The sequence below is a fragment of the Dendropsophus ebraccatus genome, chromosome 12 (assembly GCF_027789765.1).
Source record: "Dendropsophus ebraccatus isolate aDenEbr1 chromosome 12, aDenEbr1.pat, whole genome shotgun sequence".
NCBI lineage: Eukaryota > Metazoa > Chordata > Amphibia > Anura > Hylidae > Dendropsophus > Dendropsophus ebraccatus.
Genome location: NC_091465.1, coordinates 22,934,979 through 22,947,407, shown reverse-complemented (window position 1 = coordinate 22,947,407; position 12,429 = coordinate 22,934,979). Strand labels below are relative to the sequence as shown.

At 43.7% G+C, this 12,429-nt stretch overlaps 1 non-coding gene across 1 annotated transcript; it reads right to left on the bottom strand.

Moving 5' to 3' along the window:
- Positions 1-2,655: 2,655 nt before the first annotated feature.
- On the bottom strand, positions 2,656-2,847 carry LOC138770188 (U2 spliceosomal RNA). The gene has a single exon (XR_011359428.1). It is a non-coding gene; the product is annotated as a U2 spliceosomal RNA (small nuclear RNA).
- Between the last annotated feature and the right edge of the window lie 9,582 nt (positions 2,848-12,429).

Below are 12,429 nucleotides of genomic sequence, written 5' to 3'. Positions count from 1 at the left end.
TACAGCTACTGTATGTGTAGGTTTGCATTGACTGGTTCTTACCTGGGACACCTCTCACACTCAAACCCCAGATCTGGTAGAAGCTGCCTAAAATAGTCATGTGGCCAAAGTTCTGTACTTCCCCACATGTGATCCACCAGGAGTGTTAATATACAGCAGTGATATCTAGGCCCGGACTCACAGTCATCCCGGGCAAATTCCTGGTAGGCCGCACTGATTGTCAGCCAGTGGGCTGCTGAGATGATGTGTGTGTGTGGCTCTGCAGAGACCGGCCATCCTGTCATTGCCAATTAACAATGGTATCACACTCAATATCCTCCTGCTCATACATTAATACTATTAACTAGTGTCTGTGCATCCCTGGTGCCGGCCCCTTCCCTGAACGACACTCTTATGCATGCAGCTAAAGACTTTACTAGATATTTCATTTATTCCCCCCTGTCTATATAAGAGATGAACGAACCTCGAGCAAGCTTGGGCTTGTCCAAACATGAACATGCGGCATTTGATTACCGGTGGCTGCAAAAGTTGCATGCAGTCCTAGGGAGTCCTGGAAAACATGGATACAACCTATGCCCTATGACTGTATCCATGTTTTCCAGGCAGCCCAACTTCTTCAGGCACCAGTAATCAAATACAAGTGTGCTCATTGTTTGCTCATCTCTACTCTTTATGCCTGAAAACTTGACAAAAAGCAGGAAAAACTGCTGGTATTTTCTGGGGGCAATATAAATTTTTTAGCCCAAATAAACATGGCTCAAAATTTGTGTCTGACAGAAACTTCAAGTCTATTAAATCTTTATTAAAACAGTTTCTTAAAAGATTTGTTTCCACGTTGAATTAAAGACATTGGGGCACATTTATCATGGCGTACACCACAGAAAAAGCGCTGATTTTGGCCTTCTGTGGCATACACCCCCTGTAAGCCGTGCTCGTCTGATCAGAAGGCAGGGGGGGGCACGGCAAGGCGGGGAGGAGGCGTGGCCTCCCGGGCCTAATTAATCATGTTTTACGCATGGGAACAGGAGTAGGTGTAGAGTTTTGCTAGAGCCCTGCAACAGATGCTTGATAACGTTCCTCTGGTAGGCAATAATTAATGTCCCTAATGCTGCGTTTACACGAAACGATAATTGGCCCGATCGTACGATTAACAATGTCAGAGTAACAATTTTTTTTTCAAAACGGTCAGCGTTTAGACGGTACGATATATCGTACGGAAATTCGTTTTATAATCGCTTAAGCCTATCTCACACATTGGTTAAATCGGCAAACGACTGTTTACACGGAACGATCTGCAAATTTTTTACGAACGACGATTTTGGAACATGTGAGATCAAAATGAATGTTTTCTCGTTCGTTGTTTGATCGTTCGCAGCGTTTACACGTACGATTATCGTTCGAATTAGATTGTTATCGTGCGAATTTACGCGATAATCGTTCCGTGTAAACACAGCATAAGATAGTATGGAGATCACTGATTTACTGAGTATATAGTTCATTAAAGTACTACATTAGATGTCTTTTTTGCAGTCTCCTTATCCTTTGTTATTTTATCTAATGCCTTTCTGATATTACCTTCGACTTTCCTCTTGCATCCCTTTCTTCTTCTTTTTCTAAATCTCATCCATTAGTATATCCATGATGGACTTTGAGAAATTAGAGGTGTTGAATCTTCTGACCGATGTCTTTAAAGTGTGCTTCTGTAAAGGTCGGACTCCCTGGTGGGGGTCACTGTCGTGAGAAATGTACAGGACCCGTGGCTCATTCACAATGTCCCATAAATGTGACCACTAGAGATGAGCAAACCTCGAACACACTCGGGTTCATCTGAATGCTCTGCATTTAATTACCAGTGGCTGAAGAAGTTGGATGCAGCTACCCCCAGTGGTAGCAGATAGCTGCTATGGCAGGGTTACCCCTCCGATGGGCATGTTACATACTATAGGCATATCAGGTGGACATACCAGCCACCAGTAGGTTCTTGCTGCCAGAAAGAAGGTGGTGGCGTCCAGGACCCAGTTGTGGATTAGGATTCCCAATATTCATAATGCATGTGATGTATTCCTGTAGCTGAATTTCTCGTATTTTATTAATTCTAATCGGTCCCTGCTGTAATATCTTCAGTACAGGCAGCTGGGCCAGATTTCTAGGAAGCCTATTAACTAAGTGGATGGTTCTTGGACTGTGGTAGGATATTATTAAACACTGCAAGGAAACACATGTAGACATGTAGACACATTTTAGCTTTTTATTAATTGTAAATTAATAAAGAGTATTTATAAAAAAAAATAAAAAATGTCCCCCTATATGTGTAATGAGATATGCAGGTGATTATAATATTAGAGCAAAATGATATGTTTATGGGAGAGAACTGAAAGTTGAATTATCGTTCTGTGTAATAAAGGTAATGATTAGCCGAATAAATGATCATCAGCTGCACATTGCTACATGTAGTGGTGGGCAGACGAAGACTGGTGACAGTGTAGGAATAGTTGAGTTTGTGCTTGCTCAGCCGATCACTGGTCGAGACTGGACAGCGCTGAGTGGTTGGCTGGGCGGCCTGTCACTGAGGAGGTGGGGTCGGCAGTGAGGGGGAGTCGCAGGGCTCCAAGGGAGAATGGAGTATAAATTGTATTTTTTTTTATTTTATTTTTTTTTTGGTGCACTGAACCTGGAGGCACTGCAATACCAGGTCAATGCCTGAAGAGGACAGAGCAAGCTTTTTTTCCATCTCCCTGTTCTAAAAATCCATTTAATATATGGTCCCCAGATAAAGGGACGTATCAGATATTAAACTGATAAGAACAGATACTACACTTGATCTTAGCCAAAAGGCAGAGAAGCGATAAATTGTATTATTTTTATGTAAAAAGCAAGGACTGCACAATAATCGAGCCGTTTATGGGCTCCATAAGGTAGCGCTGATCTAGTAGATCGACACTTGCTTACTGTCAGGGATCAGGCTGCGCTATACTCCACCGACTATCCACCATAGAAGTGGCGTCACACGGCACCATCTAGCAAGTGACCAGTTGCAGTTGCTGTCCAGCGGCGGCTACCACACTGGAAGACTTTACATTTTTTAATAGAAGTTAATTACACATCTCTGGCACTTTCTGACACCAGTTGATTTCAAAGAAAAATAATTGCTAAAGTACCCCTTTAATTCGAAGGCGGCTGCAAACAGCAGCTGTTATTTTATACATTGTGTGTTGAAACAACGGCCGTTGTTTCCACATACTTTCATGGAAATCATTAAAGACTAAAAACAATGGCCGTTATTTTAAATTAAAATGGTGGCTGTTATTTTACAGCATAACATAGCCTTAAAAGGGGTGATCCCAAAATAAAAACCTATCCCATAGGAACAGGCTAGGGGATAACAAGCTGATCAGTGGGGGTCTGACCATTGCAATTCCCATCAATCATAAGATCAGGGGTCAGTTGTCCTCCAGGTGAATACAGTGGCAATATACATGCTCGACCACTGCTCTAAAGTGCTGTAGTTGGCCAATGAATGACTCCATTTACTTGGGGAATAATGGACCTCTACTATTCTGATTGGTGGGGCCACCGGGAAGCCCCATATATTGAGTATACACACTATGAGGGAGATTTATCAAACATGGTGTACAGTGAAACTGGTTCAATTGCCCCTAGAAACCAATCAGATTCCACCTTTCATTCCTCACAGACTCTGGAAAATGAAAGATGGAATCTGATTGGTTGCTAGGGGCAACTGAGCCAGATAGTGACTAGGGATGGTCCAAACCTGCCGAGGTTCGGGTTCGTATGAACCCGAACGCTCGGCAGCAGATTCCTGCTGTCTGCCCGCTCCGTGGAGCGGGCGGATACAGCGGGAGTAAGGCCTGGAAAACTGGGATACAGCCTATGGCTGTGGCTGTATCCCAGTTTTCCAGGCAGTCCTCCCGCTGGATCCGCCCGCTTCACGGAATCATTACCGAGGGTTCGGGTTCGTACGAACCCGAACCGAACTCGGTTCGGACCATCCCTAATAGTGACCTATCAAAGACTAAAGAACAGTAAAAGAGAGCCTCGAGTCCATCGCTGTGTCTTGTACCAGCAAGTTTATTAGGAAAATCATTTTCATTGTCATGTTTTAGCGCAAAACAGTCATTTTGGTGTTACATCGCCATTGCGGATTTCAGCTCTGGGAGGGAGTGACTTGTCTGTCGCCTCCCGTCTTGTCCCAAAAGAAAAAGAACCTATGATACAATAACAGGCTTGTAATAAATAATATTACTTAACATTTCTTTTTTGCCTTCTTTTTTACACATGGTTCAGTTTTACACGTATTTACAACTGTGAACATGGCGTGAGCTACAAGCAGTGACACATACAATGTACATTATTACAGCCTAACTACAGGTATTTATATATCTATTGTACACATTGGATTGCTCATGCCTCTTACTACGGACCGTGTACCTACAAGGGTGGGTAACTGGTGCGCTATGGCTTAAAGGGGTCTTTCCTGACTTTGTAGGGATTCTACCTCATGGTCCCTACTGTTCCAAGCTCACAGTCATGTGTCATAATCATGTGACCCACGGGCACTACCCCTGTACATAATCACAAGACCGCATCGCCCACAGGCTCAAATGTCACACCCGTATGTGCATGCAGAAACAAAACCCACAGGCGATGGGATCTCAGGATTGTGTCACGTGACTGAATAGACGTCTCATCATATCTACAGGTATTTAGAGGAGCAATACTATAACATTTACATATGGATTAGAAAAACGTGGCCTCTTTCTTCCAAAAACAGCTCCACACTTGTTCAAAGATTGTGTATGATAGTGCAGCTCAGTCACGTCACTAGAGCTGAGCTGCAATACAATACACAACCTATAGACAGGGGTGGTGCTGTTTCTGAAAGAAAGCGGCCATGTTTTTGTAATACTTTAAAACCCCTTGCTTCTATAGTAGAGCGTAACTAATTCACTGTGTCAGAAATCCCCAAAATCGACTTTAAAAAATATATATATATTGCACGCACAATCTGTGATGAGAAACGTCAAGAACAGACAATGGTTGCAGCTGAACAGTGCTCCATATTTCTCAGTGGGCTTCTATGGTGAATGCCGCTGCCCTGTATCCCTCGTGCATTGTATAGACACCTATAGATCAGAGTGATCAAAACATTTTTTTGTTGTTTTGTAAACTAGGTAAATCATGCATCACATTCATGCTCAGTCCAGCTCAAAGCAACATGGCCGCCTATAGTACTTAACATTTTAGTTTCCTTGTGTTATACAACACTGGGGCATCCTCATATCTACATGTAAGTTTTTATATGATATGTTTTATGTTGTATATTGTCCTATTTATTATATAATAGTAAATTGGTTTTCTGTAGGAGAGTACACAGAGACAAAGTACTATAAAAACAGGGTGTCCCACTAGGGCAGGGTACTTCTGCCTATCTGGTTGACATGGTTGCTCTAGGGTCAGCTCTCTTCCTTTATTTGCTAATACTGTCAGGTGGAGCTGGGAAAACTCCAGGGGGTACTGGGATGCAGCCATCTTAAACCAAGGCCTCCCCTTCCCCTCTTGTTCTAGATATGTAATGGAAATGGGGTCAGCATGAGCCAAGATCCTTACCTCAACAGGCCCATACCTGTGGCAAATACATGATTACCCCCTAGTTACCCTACCTTGTCCATGATCAAACTGCCCTGGAAGCTCTATGTTTCTTCTCCATAGTAAGTAAACCAATCAACCTAATCTAATCACATATAGTAATAGATGTAAAGAAGAGATCAAAGTTTTCTCAAGGTTATATATATATATTTCCATCAGGGGCTGGATTTCTTTCAAAGCTGGATCTTTGTTGGCACGTGACACATGTTTGCACTTTGGATCTCCAAGCTGTGACATCACTGCTCCAAAATGATGATGTCACTTAATTCAAGATGCTCAATAATCAACTGATTGTCTCAAGTGTAAATCAGTGGAGTAGAAAGTAATTGACCCCACTGATGATTTCCGGTGTGGAGGGGGTCCACCACCAGGCCTAAAGTGGTATTGTGGCCTATGGGCTGTATTATCTGCTAAAATTCTAGCCAGGTTCAGTAAAACCAAACAGCATAAGCCAATATACAGTATATGTAAAGTCAATACTGTTATGGTTCCCATCTGTGAAGCCACATTAAATAATTTATAATACTGGGAGCACCAGAGTATGGGTTCAACCCCTGTGCTCCATATGTTTTTTGACCTGCCCAATCCCCCTATCCTGGTCTGTTCTATAGAGGGGGAGTCCATAACACATTTATACCACCCACTGGGAAGAGATAGGTCACCTTGTTTATGATGGGCCCAGTAGTAGCCACAGGTTACTGATAAAATGCTATATACACCCTTCATATCCTATAAAAACAGCATATCGATGGGTCCTGACACAACAGATGAAACGTGAACGATATGGGGAAAATTCGCTGGAAAGATACAAATTTCTCCATAAGACAGATGGAAGCTCAAACTTTTACTTGCACTAAAAAAACTTAATTTTTGTAAAGATGCCGATTTGTATTCGTATTCCGCAACGTGGGGGGGGGGGGCAGTATAAAAGTGTATGCGAAAGGGGGCGTGGCTAAAAGATTAGAACTGCGCGCACCAGGTATATTAGTGACTTGATGATGTACAACAGCCATGTGAAGGCGCTAGTTTGGGGTGCACCATTTTGATAAATTTGATGTCCTGTGCAATAATGGGCTTCATGACCTTATTCAGCGAAGTGTTCCCCAAAGCAACCGATCAGAAGTCACATTAAATTTTTACCCACCAGAGGAAATGATCGTAGGGGCCCACCAATGAAGAAACAGTGAGAAAAGACATGTGAATCAGTGTTTGTGCATGGTGTAAATCTGGGGGCCCACCGGAGGATCCTCTGGTGGGCCAGTCAGACACTGTTTTCAACTATGGTTGCTATGGGCAACAAGGCTTCTTGTTCTCTGACATGGGTTCCTGTAAATGTTATCTCCTATTATAAGTATTAGTCAATAGGCCGCCGTAATGCGTGGCAGAGTTGCATAGTTTTTACGTCTCCCGCAGGAACTGCGGGATTCATATTACGACTGGTAAAAAGGAAAAGTGGCAGAGTTTTCCATAACAACCATCAGGTTACTGCTTTATCAATCAGCCTTTGACAAAACAATAGGGAGATAAGACTGGTTGCCAAGGGCAATTACTCCATTTTTACTTCACACCAGTTTTGACACAGCTCTTCCATCTTAAGAGTCACTATGATTGTCCACATAATAATAACGTAATAATTCCCGATCCCTCATTATAGTCTCCGGCAGGCAGAGTCGGACTGGCCCACCGAAGGATCGGTGGATCCCCCGGAGGGCCCCGATTGATAACCAGTTGTCCATGGACATCCCCGGAATCCCGATTAAGCGCTCTAGTAAATTGCTTGTGTGCCTTTAAGCCGCCAACGCAACTGGCTGAGCGCTGGTGGCCGGGGCGTCCGGCACAGGCAGTGTCTTTAACACATGCCGTCTGCACCAGCACAGTGCAGAAAGCTTCAGCAACGGGGGAGCGAGTTGTTAGGTGAGTTGTGTTTTTTTTGTTTCTTTTCTTTTCATCTGGTTTGTACATAGGGGCCATCTGTAAGGGGGACTTCAAAGAGGGGATCATCTATAAGGAGGACTAAATGGAGGGGGAGCATATACTATAGGGATGCAAGGGGGTATCTACTACAGTGAGGACCTTCTAAAAGGGGGACTATGGGGTGAGGTCTTCTACTATAGTGGACTACACAGAGGGAGACTAAACAGAGGGGACCATCTATAAGCGGGCTACACAGAAGGGGATCATTCATTATAGGGGATGTACAGGGGGGTGTCGCCTACTATAGTGGACTACAGAAAGGGGGCCATTCATTAGGGGGACTACATGGAGGGGACAATCTATAAGGGAGACTAAACAGCAGGCTCCACACTGGATGCATGGGGATCATCTACTATAGTGGACTACACAGAGGAGGTCAACAATAAATAGGGGGAAGTTCACAGAGGATGCAGTCTATAAGGGGGACAACACAGAGGGAGGAGGCCATTAATATCCCTTGTGAATGGTTATGTTGTTGCTGCTGCAGACAGTACATCAGTGATGCCACCCATTCCTAATAAACCCATCACTGTCTCTGACCATGTATAGAAGGCGATAAAACCTTTTACGGTACATCTTATTGCTGCTAATACTTCAAGACAGGATATTTCTATCTAAGCCAACATAGCGATCAATCACACATTTAGTCACCACTAGTGTGAATTTACCGCCATTAAATTCCACGTATGCACCACGTCCAATAATAACCTGCACTTCAGCTTTTAGTGCAAAAAAAAAAAATTGCATCAATATTCTCAGATTAGTCAGATACTAAATTGTGACATTTACTTAAAATAGAGATTGGGTCACTTCTGCTTTTGATATCAAGTGACTAAACGGTCTATTTTTTTTTTTAGATGACTTCAATGTAAAGGGGAAAAAATTCAGTGAAATTGCATTTTCCAGTTACATGGCTGACAGGATCCAGTTCCTGATTTTACTGGAGAAGTGTCTGTGCCTATATTTTTTAAGTTCGGCAGCCGGCAGGGGGAAATTTGATTACACATACTTTCTTACCTCTTCCCGTGTTGGAAGTGAGCGGGCTCGGCCACTGGACCTCCGCCGGGCTATGGGATCTCAGGCACTGACAAGTCACAACTCGGCTAATGGACTGGCCGCTCAACCAGTCAGTGACAGGCGTGGGAAGCCGCTCCAGTCACTGATTAGCAGAGCGGCTAGTCCATCAGCCGAGACACGCCTTTCCCCCCCCAAGTCCTGAAGTCATCACAACTTAGGGGAAAATGCCTTCCGGCGGGGTCCCAAGGCCGGTCCTGCCGCTCACCGCGGGCACGGGGAGAGGCAAGTTAGTAAATGGAATCAATTTCCTCCTGCTGGCTGCTGAATTAAAAAAAAAAACAAGAACACTGGGCTTCTCCTTTAAAGCATTAAACAGGTGCATGTTGGACATGGTCTAGGTCAGTTTTTCTTAAAGAGTCACTGTCGTGAATTTTGAAGGGTGATCGCAAGCAGTTTTGCTATATTTTTTGGTGTTTTCTATACATATGGCCACTAGGTGTCTCCCTTTCTGTCAAACTATGGTCCATGCTTTCTCTGCGCCCGAATTTGGTCTTTTTTCTGTTAAAAAAGAGACCAAACACCCAAAGGTCAGAGTCATTTGCTTGCTCAGACATAACTTGGTATGGATTGACAGACATTTCTGAGCATGCTCAGAGTGGGACAAGTCTTCACTGCGCATGTGTACAGCTGCTGCATGTCCACATTCAGTAATAGAGAACCCTGGGGGTGCTCGCACTGTGCAATCAGCTCTCCTGTCACTCAGCACTATTATGATATAATTAGCAAAAAGTTATATAACTAACCCCAGTTTAAAGGAAACTATCAGCAAGTTAGACGATTCTAACCTGCTGATATGTCTTTTGTGTGCACGGGTGCTGAGGATGAAGGTATGTCTGCTACCTTCATCCTCGGTGCCATTCCCATGCTGCTTGCTATGAAATCCTCTGCCTGGTAAGGCCGATAGGAGCACTGTTGACTGGCATAATAGATAAACCTTTGTGAAATGTGTTCAAGCAGATTACAAAAGGACCCCTGTAATCAGCTGTAACCAGTTCCTTACAGCGCCCCCGCAGGAGAAATTCAATATTACACTGTGCCTATACGGTTCAGTTTATCATCCTAGAACATGTTTCCATCCTACAACATTTTCATAGCGCTAATTTCAGAATCACGCTGACGTCGATCATCGCCATCTGCTTCCATTAACATGTCAGAAATAACTTTCCACCTACTTTTTCATATTTTAGCTGTTCATTTTGCATTACCATATTTCAGCTTTATCCGTCCTCATCTGACAGCAATCGCTGTTCACTATAAGAGGTTCTCTTGGAGTCTGGGTGACAATACGATGTCACAGATACCATCTATACACCAGATCTCACTTTCACTGTCTCACGGAAACTTTTTTAACTCATATCCTTTTTTGAAATCTTATATGAAATCACAATATCTCCCAAACCGGGGAAGTTTTGTTCTGGCTTTGTGTAGTTGATAGGGGCCCAACACTCTACAGCTAAAAGAGAGAAGATCCTATGTGTATGGGAACCATCTTTCCATCTTCCCTGCACAGATGACATGGTGTGTGGGTAAGTGTGCGTGGGGGGGGGGGGGGGGGGGGAGTGTTGAGGGTCAGGATCAGACATGCTAAATTTCAATGGCTGATCCCTTTGTTCTCTCAAGAGGGACTAAAAGGGGTAACATTCCTCCTTGAGGAGAGCACCACAGGGCAACCCCCCCCAAAAAACATCTGTCTACAGATGAGTAACTTCCTGGGGGATTTCCCGGCTTGGCTTAATAAATCCCTAGTCATGTTTTAAGGTTTCTTATAAGCCAAAAGATGGCATCAAAGGGGCTGCTTTGCATATCCCTTTTTCCAGTTCTTCCAGTATGCTGATTGTATAGGTATAGGAGGAGCAGCTCCTTTTGGCCATTTTCACATGGCGTATAACGCCGGCCGTTCTGTGACCCCGCCGGATCATAGAACGGCCGGTGTTACTGAAGATCATCTGCAGTACTGGCTGGACGATCTCCATTTCTGCTGACTTCGGGTGCGGGTGCACCCGTGTGCACCCGCATCCAAATTCCCCGCTGCACACAATGGAGCATGTGGCCAGAGCCACACGCTACATTTTGTGAACTGACAGGTTCTCTGCGACCGCTATTCGATAGCCCCAGACATGTCAGTTTTTCTTGCGGCCGGATGGAATACCAGCCGGAGCGTATACTATGGGTGAGATTTATCAAACATGGTGTAAAGTGAAACTGGCTCAGTTGCCCCTAGCAACCAATCAGATTCCACCTTTCATTCCTCACAGACTCTTTGGAAAATGAAAGATGGAATCTGCTTGGTTGCTAGGGGCAACTGGGCCAGTTTCACTTTACACCATGTTTGATAAATCTCCCCCTATGGGTATACGCTCCAGCCGGGATTCCATTCAATACAATAGAAAGTGTGTTTTGTATAAATCACGGCCATTGTTGTTGAGTGCCGTGATTTACACAAAACATACTTTGTGTAAACATGGCCTATGGCTGTATTCACAAAGAATTCTTGTAACTGTGCAAATATAATATTACAGATGTTGATTCCCTGATATGTAGACGGGTCTGGCTTCCCAGGCTCCTAAAGATATTACATATAGAAGCCTCATATGTTCTCTTGCACTGCATGGTCCATGGTCTCAATGGCTTTTCAGTGGATCTCTGCGTTTGCTTATAGAGGGAGTCACATATGACTATAAGGGCATATGAAAATGGGAATGTATAAATCTTTAAGCAATAGCCCTTAGATATAAGGACTTGGTTGCTGCTGTAAACTCTACAACCCTTAGTGCAAATCGTCTGGTTCTCTTTTATATTCACCCATTACTTACTTTTATGTATTACCTCCTATAATCTAAACTCTATTCTACTGAATTACTATTAGGACTATGCCATTGGACCACAGGGGTCACACTCAGGCCCTCTAGCTGTTGCAAGCTTTGGCTGTCCAGGCATGATGGGAATTGTAGTTTTGCACCTGAGTTTGCCACCCTATAGTCAGATATACATATAGCACCAGTTCCAAATAGACGGCCAAGCTGCAATTTTATTACATTATCATACACTGTGTACTACTGTAGACTGGTGGTATCCAACCCATGGTTCCTGCAAAACTACAAAAAAAACAGGCCATAATGAGAGTTGTAGTTAGCAACAGCTAGAGAGGTTGGAGACTTAAAGGGGTATTCCAACTCATAACACTTATTCCTGATCCATGATATACAGTAGGGATGGGGAACCTTCGGCCCTCCAGGTATTGCAAAACTATAATTGCCATCATGCCTGTCTAGGCATGATGGGAATTGTAGTTTTGCAACAGCTGGAGGGCCGAAGGTTCCCCATCCCTGATATACAGGATAAATGTCTGATCACTGAGCCCCTCCATTGAGTATAGTACTTGGCTATCTCCAAACGGCTTCATAGACAACTATAGACTCACAACTCCAAGGTAAGACTTTTGGGGGCCCTTTCTTCAGATTCTGTCAGTCACACCATCCCGAATACAACCATTGGGTACGTCATGCCTTGGAAGGAGCAGAGACTACACATATTAGGATTCCAGGATCAGGAGCTTTTTCCTGCACCTATTCCTACACCCTAATACACAGTGTATAGTATAGCAGTTGTTGCTTTTCAAGTCTGTTCACCTTTACATAGTAGGTAGATTATTGTTACCACATTGGCACTATTATAATACTAATACTAAGGATAGGTCATATGCATATAAAC